Consider the following 11,539-nt stretch of genomic DNA (forward strand, 5'->3'; position numbering starts at 1 on the left):
ATGTGGGAACTCAGATTCGGTTGCATATATATCGCTTCTATGTCCGGAGAGACTGTAGAGATTGCAACACTGAGATTGTAGGATGTTACGTTTGCGAGATAACTACAAAACTTCAAAGGGTCATGGGATACTGCAAGGTGTTGCTGAAATGTATTTCTCAATAACACTGTATTTTAACATCGGTTACTTCACCAATTTCCTCACTTATTGACGTAATCATATAATGGCATGTCATATAATCCCAGCTCAAGGGCGTGGAATCAGAGAAATTGATTTGCAGTGCACCCAAAACTAATTGGAAATGGTAATGGCGTTCAGCGCGAGCATGTGGCTGCGAAAATGCAATCGGTGAGCGTAATGCCATTTTCTGATGACATAGAGGCGCGTGAAATATCGAGGCTAAAAGCTCCCGCCTGAAGGAGAACGGCTTCAATTCCCACGCATCAAGAAGCAGTGGGACATCAGGCTGGGAGCTCCAATTTCACCTGCAAGAACTTGTATTCACATGGAACACGGAACTTTGGGACATCAGCTGGTCGAATAGATACTCAACTATTTTATTCTTAAGTGAGTAGTTTTCAGCAGGATTGTGGATTGAAAGAATATCTGCAACTGGGATAGTCAAAAGTACAAAGAAGAATTCTGAAAAGAGTCAATTCTTGGAGAAGCATCTGTGCAGAGTGATGCAGAGGAATGTTTACGTCATCTGCCGTTCTCATATGTTTGACTTTGCACTGGATTAATTTCCATGAAGGGATTTTTTTGCTTGGTTCACAGTATTCACTTCCCTGCATATTCGCAAAAGTCGCTACTGTACTCGAAACCTCTGAAAATTAACTGGTATATACAATGTGGTGATTAGGCTCACGTTCACGTCAGTTATGCTGAAGAAGTGGTTTCGAAATTCATCACATCACATTCCATTAAATGACTAAACAGACAGAGTGTGAATGGAAGCTTCATGAGGACATATGTGTTTTTTTTGGAAAATTCGTTGCTTTGAAAGGTGATGAAGATTAGACTGAAGCAGTGACAGTGATTATCTTTATTGCTTGTTCAACTGGTGAACATGACTGCTATTAACCGTGTCCGTATTAACATCACGGCTTGTCCGAGTCCGCATCGGGCCAGTGGCGCAATGGATAACGCGCCTGACTATAAATCCGGAGACTGTAGGTTCGAATCCTACCTGGCTCGCAGGCAGGGGAGATTTTAATCCCGCTTAAAAACTGATTTTTCAAAAGCCGAAATATGGTGTGAGCTCCTCATCTGCAGGAACGAGAATGCCTTCATTAAATGCCCCCGAGAACATGAGAGTCAATGTCCCAGCGTCATCACAGGAGGGAAGCCGAATAGTCGCGCAGGTGACTTATGGGCACCTTTCCATTTCATAAAGCCCCCGATCGAATAACTGTTCCTCGCGGTGATGCTCTGCTTTGAGCATTTTTCGAAACTCTTTGGCCAGTGGAATCAGAGAAGAATGAAGGGTTAACTGTCCAACTGATCTTTATAGAGTGTGAGTTCTCGAGTCTCCTACCCGCTGACTGATAAAGTTTTCCTACCAGTCTATTCAAAGTTTTCTGCATCTTATCGATCAAGAGCAAATGTTTCCTTCAATCTGTAATTCCTTGCTCCTCATGATTTCATACACGTCAATCATGTCTCCTCACAATCAGCTCTGCTCTGAGAAAAACAACATTTTGAAAGTCTTGTGTTCACTGAATTTTCTTGCCTGTTTTTAACCGTTCGGTGAGTGGAGTAGTCCCACTGCAAACATTCAGAACAAACTTTCAGTAAAAGCCACTCAATGCGGGGAACCGTAGTACTGCTCTTTTCGTCAACAATGTGCAAAAGTCCCCTGTAACTTTCGATTTCACATCCCGTGGGGCTATTTGTCCGTGTTCAACGACGTTTCCCAGGAAGGTGACTTTGGCTTTGGCAGATTCACTTTCAGCTAGGTTTACAAACCAGTTTGACTTCCGAATTCGATCAAAAAAGCCCGATAAATGCTGTAAATATTCAATCCACGAGAGACTGATAGTCACCAGGCACAATATACACCACACAGTTGCGTATTCGGCAATTACCCTCTCAGTTAACCTCTGAAATGTGGCTGAAGTGTTTTTCGTACAAACGGCATTACTTTAAATTTCTGCAGTCCAGTTGGCGTTACAAATTTACCTTTGATCTTTCTGTCAAAGTTCCCTACCAATAACCTTTGAGGAAGTCCAACTAAGAAATGCAAGTTGCTCCTCCAATCTTTTCCACACAGTCCTCCAACTGCAGATATGTATACGCATCAGTCTTTCTAACAACATTGATTTTGTGATAGTCCACATATAACTGTTGGGTCTTTTCTGGCTTTGGCACCATGATGATGGGTGAACTCTATTCATTGGAACTCAGTTCGGTTATGCCATTTTGGTGCATACGTGATATCTCCTTATGAACTTGTACAACTTTAAAGGGTTATGCCTGCAAGGATGTCACAGAGTCAGAACAGCATCTCCTATATTTACATCATCTACAATTAGATTATTAATTCCCAGTAGATTTCAGCAGATCTCCCCATGCAAGAGTAATAACTCTTTCGATTTTCTTCTGGAAGATAACTGAATAACTTTTTGGACAACTTTTGCATTGTCCAATTTTATTTCAGGAACGTCCAATGCAGAATTCCCTGACGTTGGTTCTTTGCAGTGTGTTGTAGTCAAAAACACATTCTCCTCTTGCGTTCGTTCTCTGCCAAAATACCGTTAGAGCATATTCCCATCACATTCTGTGAGATTCCTTCATGACTGGAGTCCCTATCAAATAGCTAACCTCACTCAATTTCCTCTCAATTTGATAAGGTCTTTTAAACCTTGCTTTAAAGTTTCACAGATTAATGAATTTTAAATAATTGCATTAGTCCCAGCGGCAAAATTGTGATTCTTTGATTTCTCATACACTTCCTGCTTCACCATTTGCTGCGATACTTTTAAATACTGTCTCGACAACTTCCCAACATTATTTAGTTCAACTCTAAAATTTGACACATCATCCAAATGCGTGGTCTCTGTAATCGGACTTATTACTTTTTCCTTAATAAATTTGAATGGTCCTCTTACTTTATGCCCAAAATTGGTTTCAGATGGACTTCGTTTGGTGAATTCTTTTGGTACATCTCAGATCGCAAACAGCACTGACGCAACTCCCTTATGGAAATAATCTGGCTACTCTGAACCATAAAACCTCAATATAGTCTTTAATAATTGACGTCACCTTTCCAGTGCACCCTGTGATTCTGGATTGTACACAGTAGATTTGAATCGTTTTATTTCCAAGCTATCTAAACACTCCATGAAAAGTTTGGGCGTGAAGTTTGACCCTTGAGCTAATTGTATCTCTGATGGTAGACTTAATCTAGTTTCTTTAAAAACCGGAATTCGTCCACTATCCTTTTAGCTGTCATATTGCATGATTGAACAACATTTGGAAATCTCCTCAATACATCCTTTTTCTGTTAATTAATACTTATTCCCATCTTTTATTGGATGTAGGAAAACTTCACAATGAATGAAGACACTTAAGAAAGATTCGTCGAACGCTGGGATAGATATTAAAAGTGCAGGCTTTATTATTTCCCATGGTTTCCTATTAGTTGAAATGTATGACACGTCTGGCAAAATTCAAAAGCATTCCCCTGCAATCCAGGCCGTAAAAATGTCTTTGTATTTTAGCCTCCGTTTTCATCACGCCTACGTACCCTCCAATTTGTGGCACATGCGGCACTCGCAGCACCACTTTTCTGTACCCTACTGGAAAAATAAATTCTGCCCATTTCTCACTTGCTTGAGTATGTGTTGCTCTCCACTTCCTCCTTAACATATCATTTGCGAAGTAATATCACACGGGGATGCATTCACTCTCCTTCCAAGTACATGTCTTCTGATCCAACTGCTTTAATTATTCATCTTTCTGCTGTAACTCAGTAGCATAGTGGAGCTGAATATACTTGCGTTATTAACGTTTGTCCCTTGCTGTGTCCCACCTACCTGACAAAAAAAATTGTGATCATATTTCTGCTTCCTTATCCGTGCCTTTTGATTTCTCCTGCTTCAGCTTGTGACTTTGTGATCGCGTTAAGACACAATCTGGGAAAATTCCTTGATAAACGTCCTGCATTGCTGCACTTGCCTGCATCTCGACTGGCTTTTCAACTGGAGTAGGCAGCACGCTTACCGGTGATTGAGCTATATCATTTGCAAGCACAAATTGTATTCTTGGAGCTGAGAGTTTGTCCAGACCTCCCAGCAGAAATTCCCCACTCTTTCTGCCCACTCTCGCCTCACTGTACATAACTGAGCAATTTTTCATCCCACCATGAATTCCCGTATACATAGTTCTTCAGGAGTATATTATTCTCCCTCCTTTTGAATCACAGACAGGCACGATCCTGTGTCCCTCAATATTGTTCCCTCTCTATCTGCTTCCCCTGGCCAAGGTAAATGAACTTTAACTTTGCAGGTATATTGTTAAAGCAGATGTGGCACTTCCCCCTTACCAACCTCTGATCGGCTTGTGCACTCTGATTCAGCTTTCCACCCTCCACTGTGCTTTCTATTGCCACGTCAACAAAACATCCAGGCTTGTTTCGTTTCCCTGCATCTGAATTTCCAGTGCTTTCCCTCGTTCTCCAACACTGATTTCATGTGGCCTACTTTATTGCAATGAAAACCTCAGATCTTGTACCCTTCAAGAGTTTCCTATTTCCTCTGTGATAAGTTATCCTAATGATTTTCACAGAGATTTAACTTTCCCTTTCCACGTATGGATTTCTCTTTGCCCCAATTTCTATACTTCAGACTTAAAATGATTCTGGAAACCCATCCCTGTTTTATGGACCACTTCATAACAATCAGCCATTTCAGCTGCTAACATTGCCGTTTTAACAATATGCTCTTCCACAGTAAGCTTATCTTCAGCCTTTCTCTCCAGCCTTTTAAGGTGAATTCCTTTAATAATTGCCAATTTCTGAAGTCCAAACCCTGTCTCCCTTTCTCTCCGCTCTGCTGATCTCTCTTCTTCCCTCTTTCTACTTCGAATCGTATCTCAAACTGCTTCAAATCTGGTGTCCTTTCCTTGTCTCTCGAGTCTAACTCAAGCTGCTTCATTTTCAAATAAAGTTTAACCATCTCTATAGATTCTCATGGATTTTCCAGCTTAGTTAAAAGCTGAGCTACTGCGGGAATGATCTCTCCTTTCCTCACAGAAAGAGGCAAATACAACCCCAGTATGTCTGTTAATTCCAGAAGCACGGCCTGAATTATTTTTTTGTAAAACTGCCAACTTTACATCGTCCATAGCAAGACAACTCTTTGTACCGAAAAGAGACATTGCCTTCCCAAGCATTGCCTACCCTAATCCAAATCAACACCCGAAATAAAGACGCAAGCACCTATCAGTTGCTCTTTTAATCCATCAACTACCTCCCAATTTGTTATGGACGAGGCTAAACCATTCAAAACGTGATTAAGCAGACAACCCAGACCGTAACGTTATATTTTTTTCATTAAGCGTACAGTAAAAATTACCCGAGTAAACTAGTTGCAAAAATTATTCACAAAATGATGGATTGAAAAACAAAAAAACAGAATATTGGATACCCACAGAACTTAGTCTATCCAAAGTAGACTTACTTATGCTGTTCTGAAAATACACAACAATCCCAAAAAAAAGCACCTTAAAAACAGTAAAAATGAAACAGAGGCTTACAGTTAAAAATTAAAAGGGCAGAAGGAGAGAGGTTATTAGTTAGTGCACCACTGCTGCAGGATCTAAAAACCGGAATTCAACTTTTCAGAATGAACACTCTTTTTCAATTTCTAAAACATTAAATCTTTGGCCTTAAGCCTCAGCTGTTTACGGAGAAACGAAAGGCCTCACAGTGAACACTTTCATCTCTGTAACACTTCATCAGATTTGGAGCCCGAACTGTTTTAAAATGCCTTTGTTAAAAACGATATCAAGAGACATTATCCTTGAGAAAAAGTACGGCTCCGTTTTTTTTTAGAAAAGAGAACATCTTTGTGAGAGCCCAGTCCGTCCAAACTATCTTCATAAGTGAAAATCTTCGAACAGACAATATCCTGGTAAATCTGTTCTGCACCGCTTCCAATGCAATCACATCCCTGCTATAATGATAATTGCAGAAAGGCACACAGTACTCCAGCTAGAGCCGATTGAGCAAATGAAAATAACAACTTAGAAAGCCACAGAAACTGCATTTTTCCACTAATGTGACTTTTACACAATACTGCCCCGTGGATACAGTAAGAACTGCAGATGCGAGAACTCAGAGCCGACAGTGTGGTGATAGAAAACACAGTAGGTCAGGCAGCTTGCGAGCAGCAGGAGAGTTGATGATTCGGGCATAAACCCTTCATCAGGAATGAGGTTTGTGGCCGTGGGGACTGACAGATAAATGGGAGGTTCGGGGGTTTGGGGGCGTGATAGCTGTGAATGCGAGGAGTAGATAAAGGTAGAGAATAAGTTACGAGTTCTGACAGGAGGTGGAGCGGCGAGGTTGGAAAAGTGATGTGCAGGTTATGAGGGCAATACTGAGTTGGAATCATGAAACGAGAATAATGTGAGGGAAAGGTGAATGAGGAAACTGGTGATCCCATGTGGCATCAAGGGCCCATGGGGAAGATGAAGCCTTCTTCTTTCAGTTGTCATGTGTTCAGGGAATGTCAATGAAGGAGGCGCAAGACCTGCATGTGCTTGGCAGATTGAGAGGGGGAGAATGAATTTCATCAGTGATGAGCTTCTGACTGCATATACAAACTATCATTATGAACATGTTGTTACATCTTAGGAACAATATCTAACACGACCCCGCCTGAGGAGAAGGCGAGGATTGCAAATGCGAGAGATTAGAGTCAGGAAGGATGGCGCTAGAAAGCACAGTGGTTAGGCAACATCGGAGGACCAGGAGTGTCAATGTTTCCAACATTCCTGACGAAGAACTTCTGCTCGAAACATCGACTTTCCTACTCCAAAGATGCTGCCTTACCAGGTGTACTTTTCCGGATCCACACATTTAACTCGACACCACCTCAGCTCTACTGCATAGGAACATTAAGATGCACCTGTCACCACTCAGTTGATTCTTCTATCGCATGCGAGACAAACTGCAACATTCATTTCCCCATAAATATCAGGTCATTCAGATCACTAAAGAAAAGAAAAATGCAGAGGCTGAATATCTGAGAGAAAAAGAAATAATTGTTGAAGAATTCAGCATCCTGTCAGTTCAACTGAATGTTTGGATATTAAAATTGGGAAAGGAAAAGAGAAACCTGCAGTTCAATAACTGCTACGTTCTGTTTCTCAAAAGAAAAAAAAGAGTTTCATGAACTGGAATGTTTCGATCAGGCAATGCATGCTCACCTTGTCAAGTGCTGATAGGAATGGAAGAATATATATTTGCTTCGCCACTGCTGACCAGATGAAAAACATAATTTTGCCTTCCGAATCAGTTGATGCTCCTGCAGAAAAGTCAATGTGACTCATATCCCAGCACAGCCAGTTCGGTGTGTATTTCAGAGTCCTGCAACATCACATTTTATTTAAAAGATCGTTATTGATTGTTCCTTATAAATATGGCATTCTCCATTTCATTGTTCATTGGACAATATTGTACCCACTCACTTATTCATTGGTACATCACTCAATTTTAGTACCCCTAACGTTCCATTCACGACTTAACTACCAAACTACTTTCACGAAAAAAATGCTTATTTTTAAAACCGAAGACTGAGCTGAAGCAATGCCTGTTGGAAATCAACCATCATTCTCTCACTCTCTATACCTTGTTTAGTGTGTCTCAGTGCCTGTCACCTTAAACCTGTGCCCTCTAGTTCTGAACTTCACCATCCTGCGCAAACGATTTAGTCCAGTTGCCTATCCATGCCCCTCATGATTTTATGAGGAGAAAGTGAGGTCTGCAGATGCTGGAGATCTGAGATGGAAATGTGTTGCTGGAAAAGTGCAGCAGGTCAGGCAGCATCTAGGGAACAGGAGAATCGACGTTTCGGGCATTAGCCCTTCTTCAGGAATCCTGAAGAAGGCCTAATGCCCGAAACGTCGATTCTCCTGTTCCCTCGATGCTGCCTGACCTGCTGCGCTTTTCCAGCAACACATTTCCACCTCATGATTTTATAAACGGTGAGAACGTTACGCGCTGCCTGGAAAATTCCAGCGAAAAAGCCCCTGCCTACCCCTTCTCGACGCTTAATTCAAGCCCTCAGGTCCCCACAACATCCTTGTAACTCATTCGTGCACAGTTTCAATTTTCACAAAATCCTTCCTGTCGAAGTTGACCATCACTGCAAGCAGTATTCTAAATGTGATCTCGCCAATGCTCTATATCGCCACAACATGACATTCCAACTTGGATAATCGACTTTCTGACTAATGACAAAATGCGTGCCAAGTACTTTCTTCACCATCTTGTCTACTTGTGACACCACGTTATCTGCTTTAATAACTTTTGCCTTGACTGATAAAGTTGTGATTGTCACGATGTTCTGCTGCCTTCACGGATATGTTGCCCAACATGCAAAGTCTCTCTGTTCCTCTGGGTTTCCGCGTGTCCTGCCATTCATTGAGTAATCCGTTGATGTGTTTCTTCCAATGTGCATCACCTCATGTTTTTCATGGTTAATTTCAACATCCCCTATCTGAATTTGACATTTGACAAATCCATCTCTGAGCTCCTCCATCCTAAGACCTTCTTCCTTACTATTAACCATTTTACTAATATTTGCATCATCGACAACTCTGCTTCTCATTTCCCCAGAATTTGTTCTATATTCTTTACACACATCCACAAACGACATGGGACCCAGCATTCATCCTTGTGTTACACCATTGAATACCAGTTCCAATCACACAAACTGCCTTTTATCACCATCCTGTGTCTCCTACCACCACCAAATTAAGTTTGGATCCAACTTGCCAGGGGACCTTAAATTCCTTTTCACTTTTATCCTCTTACCAGTCTCCAGTGTGGTGTCGTGTTAAAGGCTATGTTGAAATCCACACAAACAACATCAACTTTACTGCGCTCGTTAAAAAACCCGATCACTTGCCAGTAAAATATATTTAATCCAATCTGTTAGGCATGACATTCTGTAACGAAGCTGTGATGACTCTTCCTGATGAAACCTTGCATGGACAAATGGCAGTTAACTCTCTCCTTCAGGGTTTTCTCCAAAAGGTTCCCTTTAACTGGTGTGAGACTCACTGCTGTGTGATTCTCTGGTTTATCACACCCAATCTTGCTGGAAAGTGGAACTGCGTTAGTCCAGTCCACTACAAACCGAAAGAGGAAAGTAAAACATTTCCTCCACTGAGACAGAGAGGAACATAAGATACAAGTCCGTCCTGAATTGGGAATATGCCCACTTCAAGCCGCTCAGAACCACGAACACTTCATCAGTCCCTTTGTCAAACGTCTTCAGAACATTTCCATCCCACGTACTGCATTCTGTTCAAATATCTTAGCACAAGAGGACTGTTCGCTTGCTGAACAAATAAAGTGATTCACTCAGTTATCCCATTTGCTGACACAACGGTACTGTCACACTGGAAGGAGATCATTCAGATATTTTAACTCGAAAATGCTGTATTAAGCCTTTGTGGTTATAACATATTTTGCTTTGATAGCCACAGCCTATTACAGTGAGAAATGGTGTGAATTTTCTCGAACTGAAAAACATTCACTTAATTCCACCTCTTGTGGAGATTCCTATCTGTTCCCATCTGACATGACGGGGATTTAGCTCCCTGTTGTTAACCATATCCAGAACAGAACTGCGGCACAAATCCAAGCACATGATTTCTTTATTTATTGACCTACGAAGTCGCTGCCATTGGCTCACATTGTAATGGGATTCATCAACAAGAGAACTTTTCAGGATTAACACAGTTGTGTCTGATGTGCAGGGGGTCATTACACAAGCAAGTATCAAGCTTCCTCAGGGGCAAGACCAAAAGATGCTGGAAAGAGAAATCGGAGTTAACATTTTAGGTCCAGTGACACCGTCCTTAGCACTGATGGTTTCCAGGAAAAGTTTGGTCTATATGCAGAAGATATGTGGGGGTGCAGTAATTAGGAGGGAATGAGATGTCGGGATAGAGCCGAAAGAGAGAGACTAACAGTTGGTCCTACGAATTGATAATGATTTGTTTGGAGCATTAACAACTGTTCACGGAGACTGTTTATGACTAACCATAGGTTTTGTGTAATGGCTGCTATACTATAACTAGGCCTGGTGGGTGTGTAGGGGGCCAGGACATGGGAGACTTCAGGCCTCTAAAATGATTGAAATTGATATGGATGGTTGCGGGGTACTCAAGCAGAAAATGGTCTGTTACTTTTTCACCATGCGCTGAGCTGTGGTGGAACACTGCAGTCAGCCTGAGACAGGGACGTTGGCGAGGAAACATGGTTCTGTGCTAAAGGAGCAGTCAACTGGAAGCTCAGGGACATTTTTGGCGATAGAACTTTGTATTCTGCAAAACGGTCATTCAATCCAGACTTCATTTCCCAAGGTAGTGGCGACCACAATATGAGCAGTGAATCTATTAGACTGGATTGTGTTAAGTGTAGGGAAAGTGTTGCTTCACCTGGAAGGTGTATTTGAGCACTTGTGTACTAAGCAGGGAGTTCAGAAATGGACAAGTGAGGAGAAGCAAGAAGCAAGAAGAAAGGATAGCGTAGAAGATATTATTAGAGATGTTGTTAATAAGTGGGTAAGAAAGCGACCATAAAGGCACTGAATGTTCGTACTTTTCGGCAGAAGGTTGGGGATATAACGGCATAAATTATCACGAACGAGTACAATTTAGTAGACATTGCAGATACATGGAGACAGCATAGTCAAGACAGGGAGGTAAATATTCATGGGAATGAGACAATTTGGCAGGACAGAAATGGTGGTAAGGAAGGTGGTGTAACTCAATCATTCAAGGACAACCTCAGACCGATGCTGACAAATGATATACGTTCTATGGAGAATGACTTTGAATCCATTTGGGAGGAAATTAGAAGTTCTAACAAGAAAATGTCATTGATTGTCGGAGTCCACCGGCTCCAAATTTTAAGATCACATTGGGGAGGGCAGGAAACAAAGACATAAATAACACCTGAAAAAAATGGAATGGCAATTATCATGCGGGATTTTAATCAACATGACGATCGGTCGAAGCAGCTCAGTCAGGGTAGCCTTGATGAGGAGACTATTGTGTATCTGCGATCGATTCATTAACTACTGTGTAATGGAACAGGCCAACATGGGGAGAGGCCAAATTAGATTTGGTACCGGGTAATGAACATGGCAAGGTGATAGATTTGGCGGTAGGTGAGCACTTTTGTGATAGTTACCAAAATTCAATTATGTTTACTTGACCGTTTCAAAGGGATGCATATACACAGGAGGGCAAGCACTACTGCTGGGGGAAAGAAAATTGTAATGCGATTAGATAAGAT

General features: G+C 41.6%; 1 non-coding gene across 1 annotated transcript; it reads left to right on the top strand.

Annotated features, from left to right (window-relative positions):
• Positions 1 to 1,124: 1,124 nt before the first annotated feature.
• trnah-aug (transfer RNA histidin (anticodon AUG)) lies at positions 1,125 to 1,197 on the top strand. The gene has a single exon. It is a non-coding gene; the product is annotated as a tRNA-Tyr (tRNA).
• Positions 1,198 to 11,539: the final 10,342 nt, after the last annotated feature.

Source organism: Chiloscyllium plagiosum, unplaced genomic scaffold, assembly GCF_037043375.1.
Source record: "Chiloscyllium plagiosum isolate Xiang-an unplaced genomic scaffold, Cpla_swu_hap1 HiC_scaffold_21, whole genome shotgun sequence".
Taxonomy (NCBI): domain Eukaryota; kingdom Metazoa; phylum Chordata; class Chondrichthyes; order Orectolobiformes; family Hemiscylliidae; genus Chiloscyllium; species Chiloscyllium plagiosum.